Here is a 16,726-nt window from a genome sequence, read left to right as displayed (position 1 = left end):
GAAAGATTATTCTTTATTCTTTATATTAACACGTTCGTCGCCAAGTCACCGATATATGGGTGACGCTTTCTTGTTCAAGAAAAATAGTAAGAAGAGCCCTCTACAATGTTATAATATGTTATATATAATTATATTGTATATATATTTATTAATTTAGATATATGTATAATAATAAAATGTAGGATAACGATCATGTGAATGCAAAGGATTAAAGCGGAATTTTAAAAGAAATTTAATGGAACAAGCACTGAAATATAAATAAAACAGAATTTAAAAAGAAAAGTATGATCTGTTAGCGAACCACTCTGTATTTCTATACAATTTTAAATCAAATTTAAATAGTATATCTAAAATTATAGAAGGATACTGTTACGAATTTCCATTAATAATATAAAATTAATTAAAAGCTTATATTCAGACCAAAATACTTAGATTGACTTTGGAAACGAACGAAGTAGGGAGCGAAAAACTAGAAGTAGAGGCATTGAAAACAACTAATTTAAATTTTATTTTAAAACATGTAAAATAAAAATATTAAAACTACTTCCGCTCTTACAGCTTTACGTTCTTACGATTTTTCGACAGTAACATTTGGGCCCCGTGAGAAACTCAACGAAATCACACTGGCTCGACGAACGTGTTGATATAGAATCAATAAAAAACCCTAATTTAAAATTTTAACCTAAATGAAAATATTAGCAATGCTTCAATCAAATCCAGCATTCGTCATATCCGGTGTAACAAAAATCTCCGGTACAAATCATCTCGTCGCTGTTAAATCAAATTCTTCCACAAATTACGCGAGGAATGCCGCGACTCTTTGCTCGAATCCCAGAGAATAATCCTGACCGCGGGTAAAATTCACAGGCGACTCTCGAAGCGATCCTGGGGCTTAGGAGGCGCGCGTCTGTCGGCGCGGATGAATTTAATCGTCTGAGACGCGACGCTGCCCCGCCACCGGAATCCTCCTCGGTCGTCAGACGGCGGAGGACGTTCGAAACGCAGTCCCCGAAGGTATTACGAGCCGCTCGAGGCGCAGTGAGAAGCGGAGCGGAGCGGAGAGGCCGGTCGGTCGGTCGTACGTCTCGAACGTCCGCCTGTTCCAAACAAACGTCGACGAGCGGCGCGTCGTCAAACGGGACGTGATAAACGCCCGTTGCGCGGCGAATATACGAGATCGCCGCAAGTGGGTGGGACACCGGAAGCTGGCCTGATCGCAAAATGGGCCGGGAGAATTTTTACAGTCGATGTGTGTGCGCGCGTGTTTATACGTATATACGTTGTTTGTGACGGGGGGGGGGGAGAGGGGGGAGGGAAGAAATTTCTAAGCGTAGGAAGTAATGGGCGGTGGAGGATAAACTCTCTGTTTGCAACTCACGCGGATTTTATATATGTTGAAATTTCCTTCTTTTTCGTCGCGTGAAAAAAGTTGAGAAGTTGAAATAATGCTTGCGAATCTCTTTGCGTTCCTTTTGTACCATCGTACCGTTTAATTTGTTATCCTTTGTGCAAATGTAATTGATAAGTAATCTTATGGATGTGTTCATCCGAGAGGATAAAAGAATATAGAAAAATGTTCAAGCTAAAAGCTTTTGCTTCTTCTTCTTTTGTTAACAAGTGCGTAATGAATAATAGGATACTTGAATATTACTTGAACTTGTAGACACGTGAAAAAATGGCAATAATTAATTATTTACAATTCGTACAAACGTTTCCTTATAAAATTACTGAAAATTACAAAGAATGCAGGTTCTTCGATATTGTATATAGTTATATTTGAAACATGAGTCAAGCAAGAAAGAGTGACTCACTGACCTGCTATGCGGAAGTGCCCTGTTCTGTAACACTTTTAACCCAGACTGGGTCACGATACTGGACTACTAGCCAGAGGGTGGCGCACAATTCAACGCTCCCTCTTCTCCATTCCATGAATCATCGCGTGTCTACTATAAAAATTCTTACACCATACGTATCTCAAAAATTTACATTTTCCCTTAAACTCTCCACATCTCCGCGAAGTCGTTCCTCTCCTTCCTTGTTCCCTTTTACCACCCCTCCAAATTCCAAGTCAACGAACCTTCTCCCTTCTCTCGATTCACCCCTCCCTCAAACCAAAAGCGTCGTTTCGCGCTTAAATACGACTCGATCCTCGCGAGATCAGCGAGCGCTATGTGGCTCGTGAAAGGATTCCTCCAGATTCGTGCCACCCCCAACATTCTCGTCTCAAAACTATACACAACCACCTCGATGGAGCAGCTCGTCTCGCTCGACTCGTTGGATGCACGCGCTCGGGTGTAGCAGGCTTTATTTGAGGAACGTGCCGCGGGGATGGGCCGAGAAGCTTTTCGGGTAAAAATAGCGGAAATTGCATCTCGACGGGGTGGTGGATGAAGCCCGGTCGCGGCGTGTACGTGACAGTCGCATCGTGCCACCTCGTGCGCTCCTGACACCTTGTGTCTGTGTATCCGCCGTATATTTGGATGGCGTGTTGACTCTTTACAGCTGTTACCTTTCGTGCGCCCGACGGATCTTTTTTTTCGTGCGCGCCCCTTCTGGCACAGGCAGAAGGTGAAACTGGACCGTGGATTTTTTTGTCTATTTTCTTTTTTTTTTTTTTTGTTTTCCGCGTTTCCTTCAGAAGTGACACGAGCGAGGACGACGTCTCTCGACACTTGGTTAACGTGGCTCGTTTATGGTTTTTACCATTCGCAAGGTGAGAGTTTTTTTTAGAATTTTTTCTTTTTTTCTCTCTCTTTTCCCTTTTCTCTCTCGAGAGCGAGAGAAAAGCTGGACTCGCGTTGGAGCGAAATTGGTTCAGGGTGTTTGTTAGTTGGGGGTTGAATATATATATAAGTGTTAGGTCAGGAGGCTTTGTCGGTTGGCTTTAGCTTGTGTTTGCGAAGAACGAGAAATTAGGCGAGGAATTGTGTCTTTGAGTGGAATGAACGTATTGGATCGTCACGAAAAACTTTACAAATTGTTTATTAATAAAATATCGATGATACTTTTTTTAAAATTAATTTTACACGTAAACTTATGGAATCGAATAAACGATAAATAATATTAATATATTTTTCGAGATAAAACATTATGATTGAACGTGAATCCATTTAATAGTCTGGCCTATCACATTCCTTAACCACTTACGACTTCGTATCTCATTAAACAATCGTTGACTCTTTTAACTTAGAAATGAAGTGCATACGGTAATAATTATGTACGCATTCCGTCTAAAAATTTTATTCATAAGGTTAGTGACCAGACACAGTGTGAAGAATCTTACCAGTTGAGGCTTTAAAAAATGTATGAATGATAAAAGTAATCGTCGACAAGTGTGCGCTGGCTTTTTGCCATTTTCCAGTTTTTCCACCGAATAAATTTAACGTTATCGTCGCGAGAAATGCAATCCCTTCTGATTATTCGTTCATGAGAATTCAGATTTCTTAATCCATAATGCATGGAATCGTTTAAGGAGCGCTTAGCGAACGCTATGTGAACTCAATGTAGCGAAATGCTGACCACTCGATTGGAAGTGTCTTTTTGGCACTGGTGGAAGAAATATGAATTCTATTTTCGATTGGATCGCGAGGAAGAATAAGGTCATTGAAGTGAAACTTTCTATAAAGACACGTCAGGAACAGGCCCGAGACCCGAGTATTTCTGAATAAAATCACGCGCAGACGAGCATCGTTACGAGCGTCGTTACATTGTCGTTACTGGCGATGATGTGCAATTTGGAAACATTATATTTTACCTTATTTTTCTATTTTACGTTAGACACCTAGATATATATATATATATTCTTTCATTATTGATCGAAGAAGATTTTTTTTTCAAATTTTAATTCAACTTTAAAAAAATAAAACTTTCGGAAATCATTTAGAATTTTTTTTACGATTGTAATATTATTTAATTCAATTTCTTCTTTTTAATTGAAGAAAAATTCGACCTAACAGTTTTAATTTTTTCAAGGAAAAAATTATATTTTCTTCTCTCTATTTTAATTATATTGCGATACTTTCAATAATCGAGTTCAATTTTAGCAATCTGATATCCAGATTGATATAATCTAAAGAAAAAAAAAAATTTCTCGATTCAATTTCCATTCCAACTTTGATCCAGTATATATTCTTTTTTTTTTTTTTTTTTCCACTCCGTTCAAAGTCTCGCGCCGAAACACGAAGAGCGTAACAGAATCACTGCGCGTCAAGGGGGCACAGAGTGCGTGCAAACGCGGCGGTCAGTTAATTTAAATTTATTTTACACGCGTCATTCATGGTACACAGCTGCGATCCGTACACGCAAAAAAAAAAAAAAAAAAAAAAAAAAAGAAAGAAAAAAGAAGAGAAAAAGAAGGGTGGAATGGGCATTGTTGGCCGTGAGATTGCCGCGTCACGGCTCTTGAAGCAACTCGTAAAATCGCGAATGGCCGGACTACGTATGTCGAATGAGAGGCCGCGAATTCTACATCCTGCTCGAACAAGAACGGAAATGTAGAAAACGGAGAGGAACAGAGAGGAGGAGGTGTAAGAAGATCGATGCCTATCCTACCACGACACTCCTCGTGTACAGCATACACAGGGTGTTCGAGCAAAGTGAATCGAGAAGGGCGAGCCTTGTAATTTCAACGATTGAGACGAAAATTGATACGCAAAAATTTCGATCGTTCCTTCGAATAACAATTTCATTTCGAATTAGATAGACAAAAGACAGATACGACGACTGTCATATCTCGCCCATTTAAAAAGAAGAATTTAGAGATGCACAAAGATCGTATTTAATCCTTTCCTCGATATTTTTAAGGAATATTAATCTATCGACGTTTCTATCTGCTTCCTTTAATCCCTGGAAATCTCTCCTTTACCTTTCTACCTACCCACTTGGTCCAAACACTCTGTATACAAGACCCGTGGATGTACGTACATGTAACCGCCTCCCACGCGCACCGATAATGGTACATCCGCGTATCTTGCCGCGGTCTAAACTTTCCTCGTGTGCGTAATCGCGCCGTTGCGAGCGATTTTCCGCCACGCGCGTCCACTCCCTGGACACTGGTTTTGCGTGGTCACCGAGGAGCGGGTGTATTTGTCTTTATTAGGCCCGTAAGGAAACGAGGGACGTCAGAAAGCGTGGCCAGATATGGAAATTTATTCCTATCGTTCCGCGTGAAATACGACCGCTACCGCGGCCGGCGACCGCTTTCTTCACCGTTCTCTTCGTATCCTTGCGCACAACCGAACCTGAAATCGTCGATCTGTACCTTCGACAACCTCTCATGATTCTTCTCTTCTATTCGTTTCGAGGAAACGATTGCGCAATACTGTTCGCTATAATCGTTAATTTGTCGGGCGAGTATTAATCCTTTCAGGATTATGGATCTGTACGCTATTTATACATCGTGTCGTTCGTGGAATATCGTGAGTCATCCAACAGAAGTGTGCGTAGGATGGAAAAATTGGTAAAAAAATGGCTCCATTATGAATTATATCGTATTTTCGTTTCGCTCGTGATAAAAGATCCGATAATAGAATAATTAACTTACGAAAATACAATTTCTATGTATTCATCTTCCTCTGTTTTAAATTATTTGAATTAAGATGAAACGAGCCTCGACAAGATAAAGATTCGTAAGAGTTGTGTATAAAAGAGAAAAAAACGTGTCTCACTTTGTAAGGTTTTTCATCTAATAAGCAGTTCAATGTTTCTAGATGCGAGGCTGATTTAGTGGATCGATCGATCAATCCGTTTTTTTCATGACAGACCCACCACGGTGTTTAATTGGTCAGCTGATCGATTAGCGTATGCGGTTATATGGGTAAGTCAATGAGATCTTGGATCTTTCTCGCGATGCCAGATGTTCTGATGTGAAAAGATCGATATCTTCGAGAGCAGTAACTCTCTTTCTCCATTCCTTTTCTTACGTGAACGATAAATTTTCAAAAGAATATAATAAAATTTACTATATTGCTTCGTAATCTTCCAATTACGAGTATGAATCCATTAATCGAAAGATTCTTGTTATATGAATTTGCTTCTTAAACGAATATCATGCAGAGTTCATCTATAGTTAGATTCGATTAATTCTAGCAATAAATTTGTTTCAATACAGTACAGTCTTAACGAGTCATAAAAGTCATAAAAACGTTCCCAAGAAAACCAGTCGAATTCCTTCTCGACGTCATTATTTCGAACTACATTCTTTCCAAAATTCGAAGAAACCTTCTTCGACAGTGTCGTAACCACATACGTACAATCTCCAGTTGATCCGCTCGTAAAGCCTCCTCCCCCGGTATTACTCTCTCTCTCTCTCTCTCTCTCTTTAGAAAGCTGGTAATTCATAGGAACGTGGGCCAGGCCAATTAAAAGGAATATCGAGTAAAGTGAATAGGAGCGCCAAGGAAAATTGATCATCACGAGTCAGTAATGCGGTCTTTGTCAAAACTTTCAACGTCACGTTCAACGTTATATTCAACGATTAATAAAACAAACGTTGCAATTAACGGGATACATTACGGGTGCGTCGTTCGGCCGTTAAGTGGCGCGTAGACAGACCGATTAATCGCGACGTTTCTCTGCTTGCCTGCTATTTATTCGTCGACGAATCGTTTCGTACCGACGGGTTTGAAAAATGAATTACAGGCCGGCGCACACGTGATTTTAATTATCGATGTTTGGGGGTCGTCGATTAATAAGCCTGAAAATCGATTAATAAATACGACACGACGAGATGATATTTAATTCAATGTTACTTTAGCGTTGCAAAATGTATTGTCAAAATTGATGGTTGATCGTTATGGTAGTGTCAATTACTAAAATTACTTTTCCTCTAATCGTAGTATATGTATTTAGAATTTCCTGTTTCGAGTTTGATTTGACCGACGAAATTCGTCAAAATTTCGTTAAAAGTATTCAGCTGTTGAAAACCACTGTCAAGATTAATGCATTTATTATTAAAAGTATTATTAAAAGTCGTCTTGATAAAGTTATTTCCTTGAAATTCCTTGTTTTTCCTCTCGTCCTCTTGAATTTATAACGAACAACGAAGCTGCATAAATAATGGATTATTTATTAACCATTTCAGCCGTCATCTTTGCATAAAGATTAAGGATGAGGATCAACATTGCTCCATCGTAAATACGCCGATGTTAAATTGCCGAGTCTTCCACGAGTCTGGAGGTATCTCAACCGAGTAAAAACCGGACGAATGAAGAATGACGTCGAATTTCTTATTCATAGTCCGCTGTAAAACGCTTCCGCGTGGATTCCCCATGCATAATCTGTACTAATATTCATCAATCTGGCCCGATATTTGCACACCGTGTCGCATCCATAAACGAATATCCTTTCCCCTCCAATTTTCCCCTCCATTATCGACTTTTTGTTACTTCACCTCCATCATTGAATTAATAGAATGAAAACTTTTAGTCCGTTATCGTATCAATACCGACAAAAATTTGACACATTAATGTATCAATTTTTGCCTGAAAAATTTCCGTAAAAATCTAGTTTCTTTCCATGCTCCATGATTTTTGCAAAAAAAGTATATTCCACTTTGAATTCGATCTCGAAACATTTTTTCATACTCCAAAATTAAATCCGTGCAAAACAGTTCTATCTTCTTTGAGTTCTAAAGTTACATAATTACATAATTATTTTATCATTTCTATCATATCACAAAACGAACAAATATCAATTTTTCACGCGAATAAATCAAAATCAAATTTCATTCAAAGACAGTATCAACGAGAAAAACGTCGTTCCTCCCCGCAGTGGAAACGGTTCTTTCTTTCTATCGGGCCGATACTTTGCGAGCGGCGAGTTGAAACCGTTTCGTGATGCGTAATCACGTAATTACGCGCATTAAAAGGAGCACCGTCGTGGGTACCAATTTAATTTCCGAATTTCCAGCGGCGAATTACTTCACCGCGGTGAGCCCGGTGGGCGGAAGGGGAGGGCGACGTCGCAATTCAGGACCATTAGCGAAATTACTCGAGGCATGGGCCGCGTTTCCCTTCGCTTCGTCCCGCGCGATCTTTTTCTTCCTCGATCGGCCGCGAATCATCCTCTGATCGGGCACCAGCTTGGATCGTGGAAAAATTTGGGTGTGCAGAAATGAGATCAAAAATCAAAAGTCGAAATCGGTAGTAGATTCGAAAGCGAAGAGAATCGAAATTTTAACCAAATGACGCCCGTTTCAAATTCTCCATCTATCTGTGTCGTCCGGAACACCCTGTACACTCTCGTACGTATGTATACCTCGCTTCGTCGGGATCTGTACCGCGTAATCTTCGATGAAACATGACGCCACGAACGGTGTAGACCGTTTACATATTCGTGCGTTACAGGGACGAGGAGTTTCGACAATTTATAAGGGATCTCGTCGGGCAAATTACACGGTGATTCAGCGATCTAACAAATATGAAATACTGGCTGGCCCGGTCCCATGCCAAGATTACGGCCGCTTAAACGGCCACGATTTACATGGAGACCGGTGATTTCGCCCGTACGTGACGGTAATCGATCATCGAGGGCGGAAACGGGCGACGAGCCGTGATTAAAAGAGACGATGATGAGCGAATGTTTGACGATTAACAGAAAATTGAGCGGTATTCCCTCGGCAAAGATGGGCAAGGATGGTCGGTTGTCGAGGTATCATCGAGCGTGTTGTAAAGCCCCGTTTACATCGAATCAAGTCCTCGTGTTGATTAAATTTTTTTTCAAAAAATACACGATGTCGATTGAGTTGATCTTGTTTAAAGCCGCGTTTATCGATCTTGTATCAATTGTTGCATTATTTTTGGTCAGTTGATCATTTGATGCTCAATGGGAACGCGACTCGATGGAAACAAGGCTTAAGCTTTTAAAAGCTTGGAAAACAAGATTTCTCTTTGTATCATGCATGATGCGTGTGATCAATCGGATATTATGGATTTATTCGATATGAAATATGAGAATGTGGCTGATAATTACTTATGATACAAGTTTCATACGAAATTACCATTTATCGAAATGGATGCTCTCTTTGCTGTGCTCACCAACACTTTCTTGGACAGAATTTGAACAATTTCTCTTAAACGTTACACTATTTTATTACCAATACAACGAGCAAGGTATGCGATAAGTGTTTACGCATTTCTGAAACAAAAAAAGAAACAAGTTTTAGATGGTAAGAAGATAAAAAAGATTAGGGACAAGGAGAATACGTTTCTTCGAGAGCTCGTTAATAAACTTAAAACTTGTTAACAAGGCTTCCCCGAGAGAGCGCATAAGCGTCATAACAATAGAAGCCAAGTCAAACATAAATGAAAACTCGTCGCTAATCCGTTTCGATTTGTATCCCTCCTCAATATTTACAACCTATTTATCTTCCTATACACACCTTCGATATACGATCACGTTTATCTCGCAGTCCAAACATCGTAAGTTTGAAATTCCAAAGGAAAAGAAACGATTCGACTTGTTAAAAATCCGCGAAACAAAGGAAGGCGAGGATAAGTTTCGAGATATTATTCGGCTCAAACCACTCCACCTCTTCGTCTCTCCCCTCCCTCCTCCAGAAACACGTACGAATACGTTTCGCCTTGTGCAGCGAGCGAGATCGAAATTAATAATCAAATTGGATCCGCGCCACGGCCGAACGTTCCGGTGAATTGTGCGGATGTGGGGTCGGGGTCGAGAGAGACGACGGTGCCGTTTTCTAATTCGGGAAGAATGGAAATAACGGGCCGCGGCGCGGAAGGATGTCATTGTCGTTTACGACGACCACGACTGGTGGCACGAAACGTGCCGATCCGCGCCGATGTCGCGACACTAAATCCTCGCGATGTATTTCGATTTGACTGCTCGCTGGCCCCGGCTCGCCTCGTTCGCCGAATATACGGGGCTGTCGGGTGAAATTTCGCCATGTGTTTTATGGCCACGCGTAGGAAAAACAGTTTTGGCGCGTTGCACCAACGGAATTAAAATTAACTAGGCGAAATTAAGTTCATTATTTTCCCTTCCCGAAACGTGTGTTTTAGGTTTATTTGCGTATTTTTAAAGCGATAAAGGTAAGGACACGATGGTGCACACAGAGATGCGTGTATCGGCGAGAGGAAGAAGATAGGATACGGAGGAATGTGTGATGGTGCTTGAACGCCACTTGGATCGAAAACAAGTAGCGATGGGATCGAGCGGAAACGGACGACTTGTTTTAAGGAAATCGTTGTTCGATTCTTTCGTTCTGAATTATTTCTAAAATTTTGACAAAAGGATCTCTTCTTAGATAATAACATAAAATTCGTGAACGCGTATCGATTCACACGACTTCAAATTTGTCTTTCTACTATTTTTCAAAATTTAAATATTATTCTTAATTATGGAAATTCTCTGCAGAAATGTCGTCCACAATCGATCGATATTGAAGGCTATTTCGTAATAAACTAATTTAATATCATCACGATCTATAAACGATACATTAATTTCCATTAAAATGGTATAACGAATTAATTTATGCGCCAAACAGATTCAAATTGAGTCGCGGCGCAGTCTCCATCCCGTCACTGCAATACAATGCGTCTTCTAATTATAAATAAACACGTATATACTGTAAATCGCACGATAACCGTAAGATTTTCCTCTCGTTTTCCCCAGAACACGGTGCCAAAGTTCGACCATAGAATTGCCTAGACGCCGCGTATAATTTCTCCTGATTTACCACACAGCAAACTTTCCAACATTCTCGACGACCAACGGTCTATTACTGTCAATGAAACCCAAACACGAGATGTTGCAAACTCCTGAGATTCTTCTCCCGTCTTCCAAACGATATCGTAAACTATCGTACGCTTTTCCAGCGTATACCCACTAAATACCCCAACTTCACGATCAAGTTAGTCACCTTACTTATTTTACCATTTTTCTTCCGGCTGGACGGAAGGCCGGTTACGTGTCAATCTTCTCGAAACTGGCGAAAAAGGAATATACGAACGAGTCCCCTTCTCATAGAAATGCTAATCGAAGCAGGTGATTAAGAGGCGAACAAGAGGCAAACTCTGTCCAGAAATATCAGCCCTCTCGAAGAATATTCATGTCTTCTAGACCTTTTTCTTTATCCTTTCTCTCCCTTCGCTCGTGTATACAATGACTCGTATTCAATGACACTGTAAATAAAAATTAGCAACGTTAGTATTCGATGTAATGAATCTTTCCTTTTCTCTTCTTCTTCTTTTCTTCTTTTTTTTTTTTATGTAAAAATACTTTGCAACGATACAACTTGAGATATTTTCTTTTCTTTTTTCGCCAGATGAAATTACGCTCGAAACGCGAAAAAATACTTTCCTGTCGAAAAGGAAAATTGCACGCAGTAGTGTAACAATATAAATCTTGGCAAAAAAATCTTCATAAGATAATATGAATACTTTCGTGAGCTACCATACACCCCTTCTCTTTCGATCGAAGACAGTTAAAACGACGGTATATCTTGAGAGCGTAGAAAGACACGGTTGACACGAAACAGAAATAGTTTCACGTAGAGGCGCAGTCTTTTATGACGGTCTCGACGTGAAAATGGAAGGAAGAGGAGAAAGGGGTGGAGAGGCGAAAAAAAGAGAAGAAAGCGCCCGTTTTCTTTCTCGGTTCGAGGGTAGGAGGATTCTCTTCGGGCCCATCGTTTTACCATTCGTCGGGGTTCGATCTTTATCTGAAATATTATCGCGTGGATCAAGCCTATACTTTCGTCTAATTAATCACGCCGCAAGCTGCAATTGTTCGAGCTAGGCGCTATTAAATTCCCTCGTAGAAGCGAGGCCGAGATTCACGGGTATTAAAATTACCTTGTCGCTTAGCCGGGGAGAATTACAGGCATTTACTTAATTCATCGGCCGATTTTGCTCTACCCTTGATCATTACTTTTTTCAACGCTCTCTCTCTCTCTCTCTCTCTGTGATCAAGAGAGGAAGCGTTTTGTTTAGCTGGGCACAGATTGCTATTTCGTGCTGCGGGATCCCGGTTATTTTGCAACGGAAACGTCATTAGAACGATGATTTTTGAAAATCAATAATGGAGAAGATTATCGATCCTTTCGTTTCTCGAATAATTAATTCTTAAACAATATAATTATACAAACAAAATTAATTTTCCCGTATCTTTCATTGAATTGTCAAGTAAAATAAAAACGTAACAGATAAGAAATTTATTACTTCTAAAGATCAGAATCTGTCGTTGCAAATAACCTCGTTCGTTAGTTGATTCTAGCATCTCAATCTCGAACAAATCTCCAACTAATGCCATGGATTTGTTCCAGTTGGAGCAAGATCGGTCGTATATTCCGCCTTAACCATTACTAGAGGCTTAATCGCCTCTATCGTCTTGCAGTAGTAAATTCTCTAAAGGTCGAACATTACTCTCCGTACACACTGTCGCAAATATGCGTCTCGTTCATCTCCTATACCAGGTGTAGAAAAGATCAATCTCGCATTAATTCTCTATAACTCATAAGATTTGTTCATCTATAAATATCTAAAGAGGATCGATCGAAACACTTCGAACTCTCCTCGATATTTTCTCGTAATTTGCAAAAGCATCCTTCGGCCACCCGCAAATCCGATTACCACCCACGTAACAACCGAAACGAGGGACGAGAATTTTCCAACGTTGATTTCGCGTCGCTAATAGACACGTCGAGCGCATAAGCATAAACAGGCGACAAATGCGCATCCATATTTCGCCAACGGTCCATTGTGCGGACGGAAGCCGGTGGTTCTGCCTCGCCAGCAGGCAGAGGAGGAGAGGGAATAAAACGAGGGGCCGCGTAGCTGAGTTATGACGGCCGTGGCCCGAAAATATTTCGCGAGCTTTATAATCCTTGGAACCGTTTCGTCGGGGCGAAAGACGCGCATATACACCGCAGAAGCACGTCTCTCGCATACAGGGTGAGCCGTTTAAGCGCGCCGTGTGAATTATGAATAGCGTGGCGCAAAGATAAAGATCGTTGCAAATAATTAACGCTCTATAACAATGCTCGAAGTAATATCTCGCTTACGTGCGTTGATGACGAATCCAGTTTTACACAGTTTAACGAATAAATTCAGGTAGCACACGGGTAAATGACTCAGCTCGGTATATATAAATACGTGTATAAATACACGGAGAGAGGGCAAAATGGGGGAAGATAGAAAAAGAGGAGGACGTTAAGGTTCGGTGGAGGAGAGGCAGCGCGAGAAATGTCTCGATGGACGTGACGCCTCTCTTTTTTCCCTTCTCCTCCATTTTCCATCCTCGTCCCTCGCACGGGTTCAACCGTTCCCTCTCTTGAACGCGTCTTTCGGAGATCGCATTTATATGCAGAGTGCACCGTTCGAATATGCATAAACCTCGCGAGCGCACCGCATACCGGCGACTACCGGCGCGATGCGCTATTGGCCAAAGTAATGGAAGTGTTTAAGGATGCGTATAAAAATCGAAATTCAATATGCCGTAGAGCTTGAATTTACCGGTGATGATATAAAGTGCATCGAGTCTCGTATAGATGCCTGGCTTGTTCCATTTCCATAGAGACTAACTAATGTTATTACGAGAGGTGTGCCAATTTCCCTTTAATTTCTCTTTCTTACGTTTTTCCTTCTCCAAAAGTGTTTTTTAGTCGCAACTAAAAATAAATAAATAGATGCGATGTGTATGTGCATTTCGTAAGTTACGTGTAGTTTTTTTTATTTGCAATGACAGATACGTGTTAAGATGTTAACGAATTTAAAGAGAGATAGAATAAAGACCATTTTCAAGATATTTATTTGTAATTACAATTATTTACCTTTGTGTGTATATTTTATGTCCGTTCTTCTCTAAACGTATTTTAAAATTCGTATATTTTTTACAGGGATTGAAGATTCATATGAAACAAAGAGATCTAATCGAGCTGCTGAAAGTTAGAGGAAGAACCGAAGAGGAAACTCTTTCCCTGAAATATATATGTTTGAGTCAGTATGCATGTTGATATTAAGATACCTTATTGCCTACGCTGGCTCCTCGTATTTTCAGACCAAGTATCCCTTTGTCTTGGCCACCGCTTTGGTTTTATTAAATATCAAGCCAGGTATCTAGGCGCATCCCTCGTGTCCTTTGAAACACGTGTACTCCTTCTTGCCCATGCATACTTTCTTCTGTAAAATAAAAAGAAATCTTGCACAGACTCTCTTGCAGAAATAACGAAGAGAAGAGGGTAATATTTTCTTCCCGATATTCTGTCAAATTTACCCGCGTAACTAAAAAAATTTGCAAAATTTTATAGCAAAATCCCGAAGATAAGATAATTCTGTTGTGAATAATGACACGGTATTTTGTTTCTAAGAAATGTTCAAAAGTGGCTAAAAAAGATTACACCATATCGAAATAAATTAAAACAGAAATTTCATTTTGTTTATTCAACTATTCCTTGCAAAAAAATCACAACGAAGTGAGAAAACGAAAATAATGGAAATGAATCACCCAAAATTAAAGCAATATAAAATGGTAACGATATTATTTGAATAACAAATATCGCAAAGGATCGAAAAAAATATTTCTCACAGACTTAATAAGTATATACAATTAGTTAAGAGGGACCACACTTCAAGCTCCTTCCCTCCTTGTCAGGGCCCGGGGGCCGAAACGGGCAGCTAGTTTTTATCGTGTCAATTCAATCGTCCGTGCCGATAATTAACGTTCAGTGTAACGCCCTTGCGAGCGACGATCGCGATTTATGGCGATCGTGCTCGAATGTGCCTCGGCCGTGTTTAACTATTCCGCGGCGTAGCCCGATTTATCTCCCCGAATTGTCTAACACCGTCGACGAAAATTTATTTGCTACCAGCGATACGTCATACCACGGCCATAACGATGTATCTGCGGCAAGAATCTTTCCACCGATCGCCCTGTGTCGAACTGTGGACAAGTTTCGCAATACGAGTGGCGTAAACACGTTGTGCGCCGTTGTCAGAGAGAAGGAAATAATTCGCGGAACAATGCAGTTTGTAACGTTAGAATTTTCTTTCCAACCGGTAAAGGCGTGGTATTTATCGTGATTGATTTAACCGAGCGTAGACCGGAGAACCTTTTATACCACGTTTCTTACGTGTTCTACAACGAGAGAACTTTATGAAATTGAACTTGTTTATTATTCTCTTTTGAAAAATGAATTTTTCAATAAATGTTTTTATCGATAAATAAATTAGAATGATTGTAATCTTCTAATTAGGGATAACTATATGAGATCGCCGCAACGAAATGTGGCGCTGCTCAACTGAATAATAATACCAAATTATATACCTTACAAAGAAAAGAACGTAAAACGATTCAAAGTTTCGAGAATAATCAGACATACTTGGCGCACGAAATTCTGCCTAAATCTAAGACCCGAATTCCACCAAGCGCGATTAGTCCACCAAAACGAAAATTGTACGTAATGACCAGTGGTCCGCCTTTTAAACATCTTCTCCTCCCGTGAGAATGAGGATCTTTAAGAGGGATCTTCACCTCGGAAATTATAGGGGGAAGGGGCGCTCGGGTAGATCCCTTAATATTCTATCTCCGTATCCAACGGATCCTCGTCATCATCATTATGTCATGCGCCTAAAAATCTCTCGAATCAACATATATTTGCATATTCAACGATGAGGGGGAGGGGAGAAGGATCTGACCAAAGCACACGAAGCTATTTTAAAAGGCCGGCGGACTTTAATTTATTTTCTCGCCCTGCCTCACCACCACGTTGCCGTGCTATGGAATGGAATGGGATCGGGAACGCACAACGTCGTGGATTTATTGCGGCACGTAGAGAAAACGCGGATCGCGAGAGTGACACCTTCGTTTCGTTCCGACCTGCCAGCCGCATCCGTCTTTCCGCGAATTTATTCTGCGCTCCACAACGCGTTTCGGCGTCGCGACCGAACCTCTCTGTTCATCCTTCCAGCCAGAGGCTGTCTGAAGCGTAGACAAAACTACTTAAAGAGGGGGGAAGGGAGAATTCTAAGGCGAACATTGTTTTGATTCGATCGAGGAAGCCAGGACAATCTTGGAAACTCCAAGTGTCGGTCGTTCGAGAAAAATTCCGAGGATGCACGATATAATGGATACAAAGTGGCGTGAAAAAATATGGTAATAAACAGACAGTGATACGTGTTGAATCGAAGAACTGTTGTATTAATATTATCTGGAGGCACATTAATTCGATTCACTGTAATATTATTTATTTCTTCGAGTCGATTAGTTTCGTAACGCCAACTTGGAATTCCAGCTAAGCAATTTCACGACGATTTACGATCTCCAAGTCAATCGAATGCTCACTTCAGTTACCGCAATTTATTGTCGTACCATTTGTAACGTTGTAACTCTTCCGATAGTTCGAATAATCACCCTCCCTTTCCTCCCAACGAATTAACAGCGTTTCTTAACAAGAATCCAACTCGAATAAAACTTGGCCGATATTCAAATATATATAAATATATACAAGGTAGAAGAACAAATATTAACAAGGTAGAATGAAACAAAGGCCGATGGTTGGAGCTTGGACCGATCGAACTGGAGAGAGGCAGCCTCAGCCGGAAGACGGCGGAAGATTTGCATAAAAATGCCATACATTTCTATCGGTAGACCGAGCAACGCACACAGCTGCCGGCTAAAACATTTGGAGGGAGAGGGCGCGCCTCGAGCGTCGGTCATCTGCTGGACGAGGATCGCTCGATGAAATACTTTTCAATTTCACGTGGCCACG

At 40.6% G+C, this 16,726-nt stretch overlaps 1 long non-coding RNA gene across 1 annotated transcript; it reads left to right on the top strand.

Annotated features, from left to right (window-relative positions):
* The first annotated feature begins 2,416 nt into the window (after positions 1 to 2,416).
* On the top strand, positions 2,417 to 14,389 carry LOC147658198 (uncharacterized). Its single transcript, XR_015290931.1, has 2 exons — positions 2,417 to 2,713; positions 13,856 to 14,389. It is a non-coding gene; the product is annotated as an uncharacterized LOC147658198 (long non-coding RNA).
* The last annotated feature ends 2,337 nt before the right edge of the window (positions 14,390 to 16,726 follow it).

The sequence above is a fragment of the Apis florea genome, unplaced genomic scaffold (genome assembly GCF_048593485.1).
Source record: "Apis florea isolate Af1SG1 unplaced genomic scaffold, ASM4859348v1 contig_2297_pilon, whole genome shotgun sequence".
Lineage (NCBI taxonomy): Eukaryota > Metazoa > Arthropoda > Insecta > Hymenoptera > Apidae > Apis > Apis florea.
Note: the sequence above shows the minus strand (reverse complement) of the source record. Positions and strands in the feature narration are given on the sequence as shown.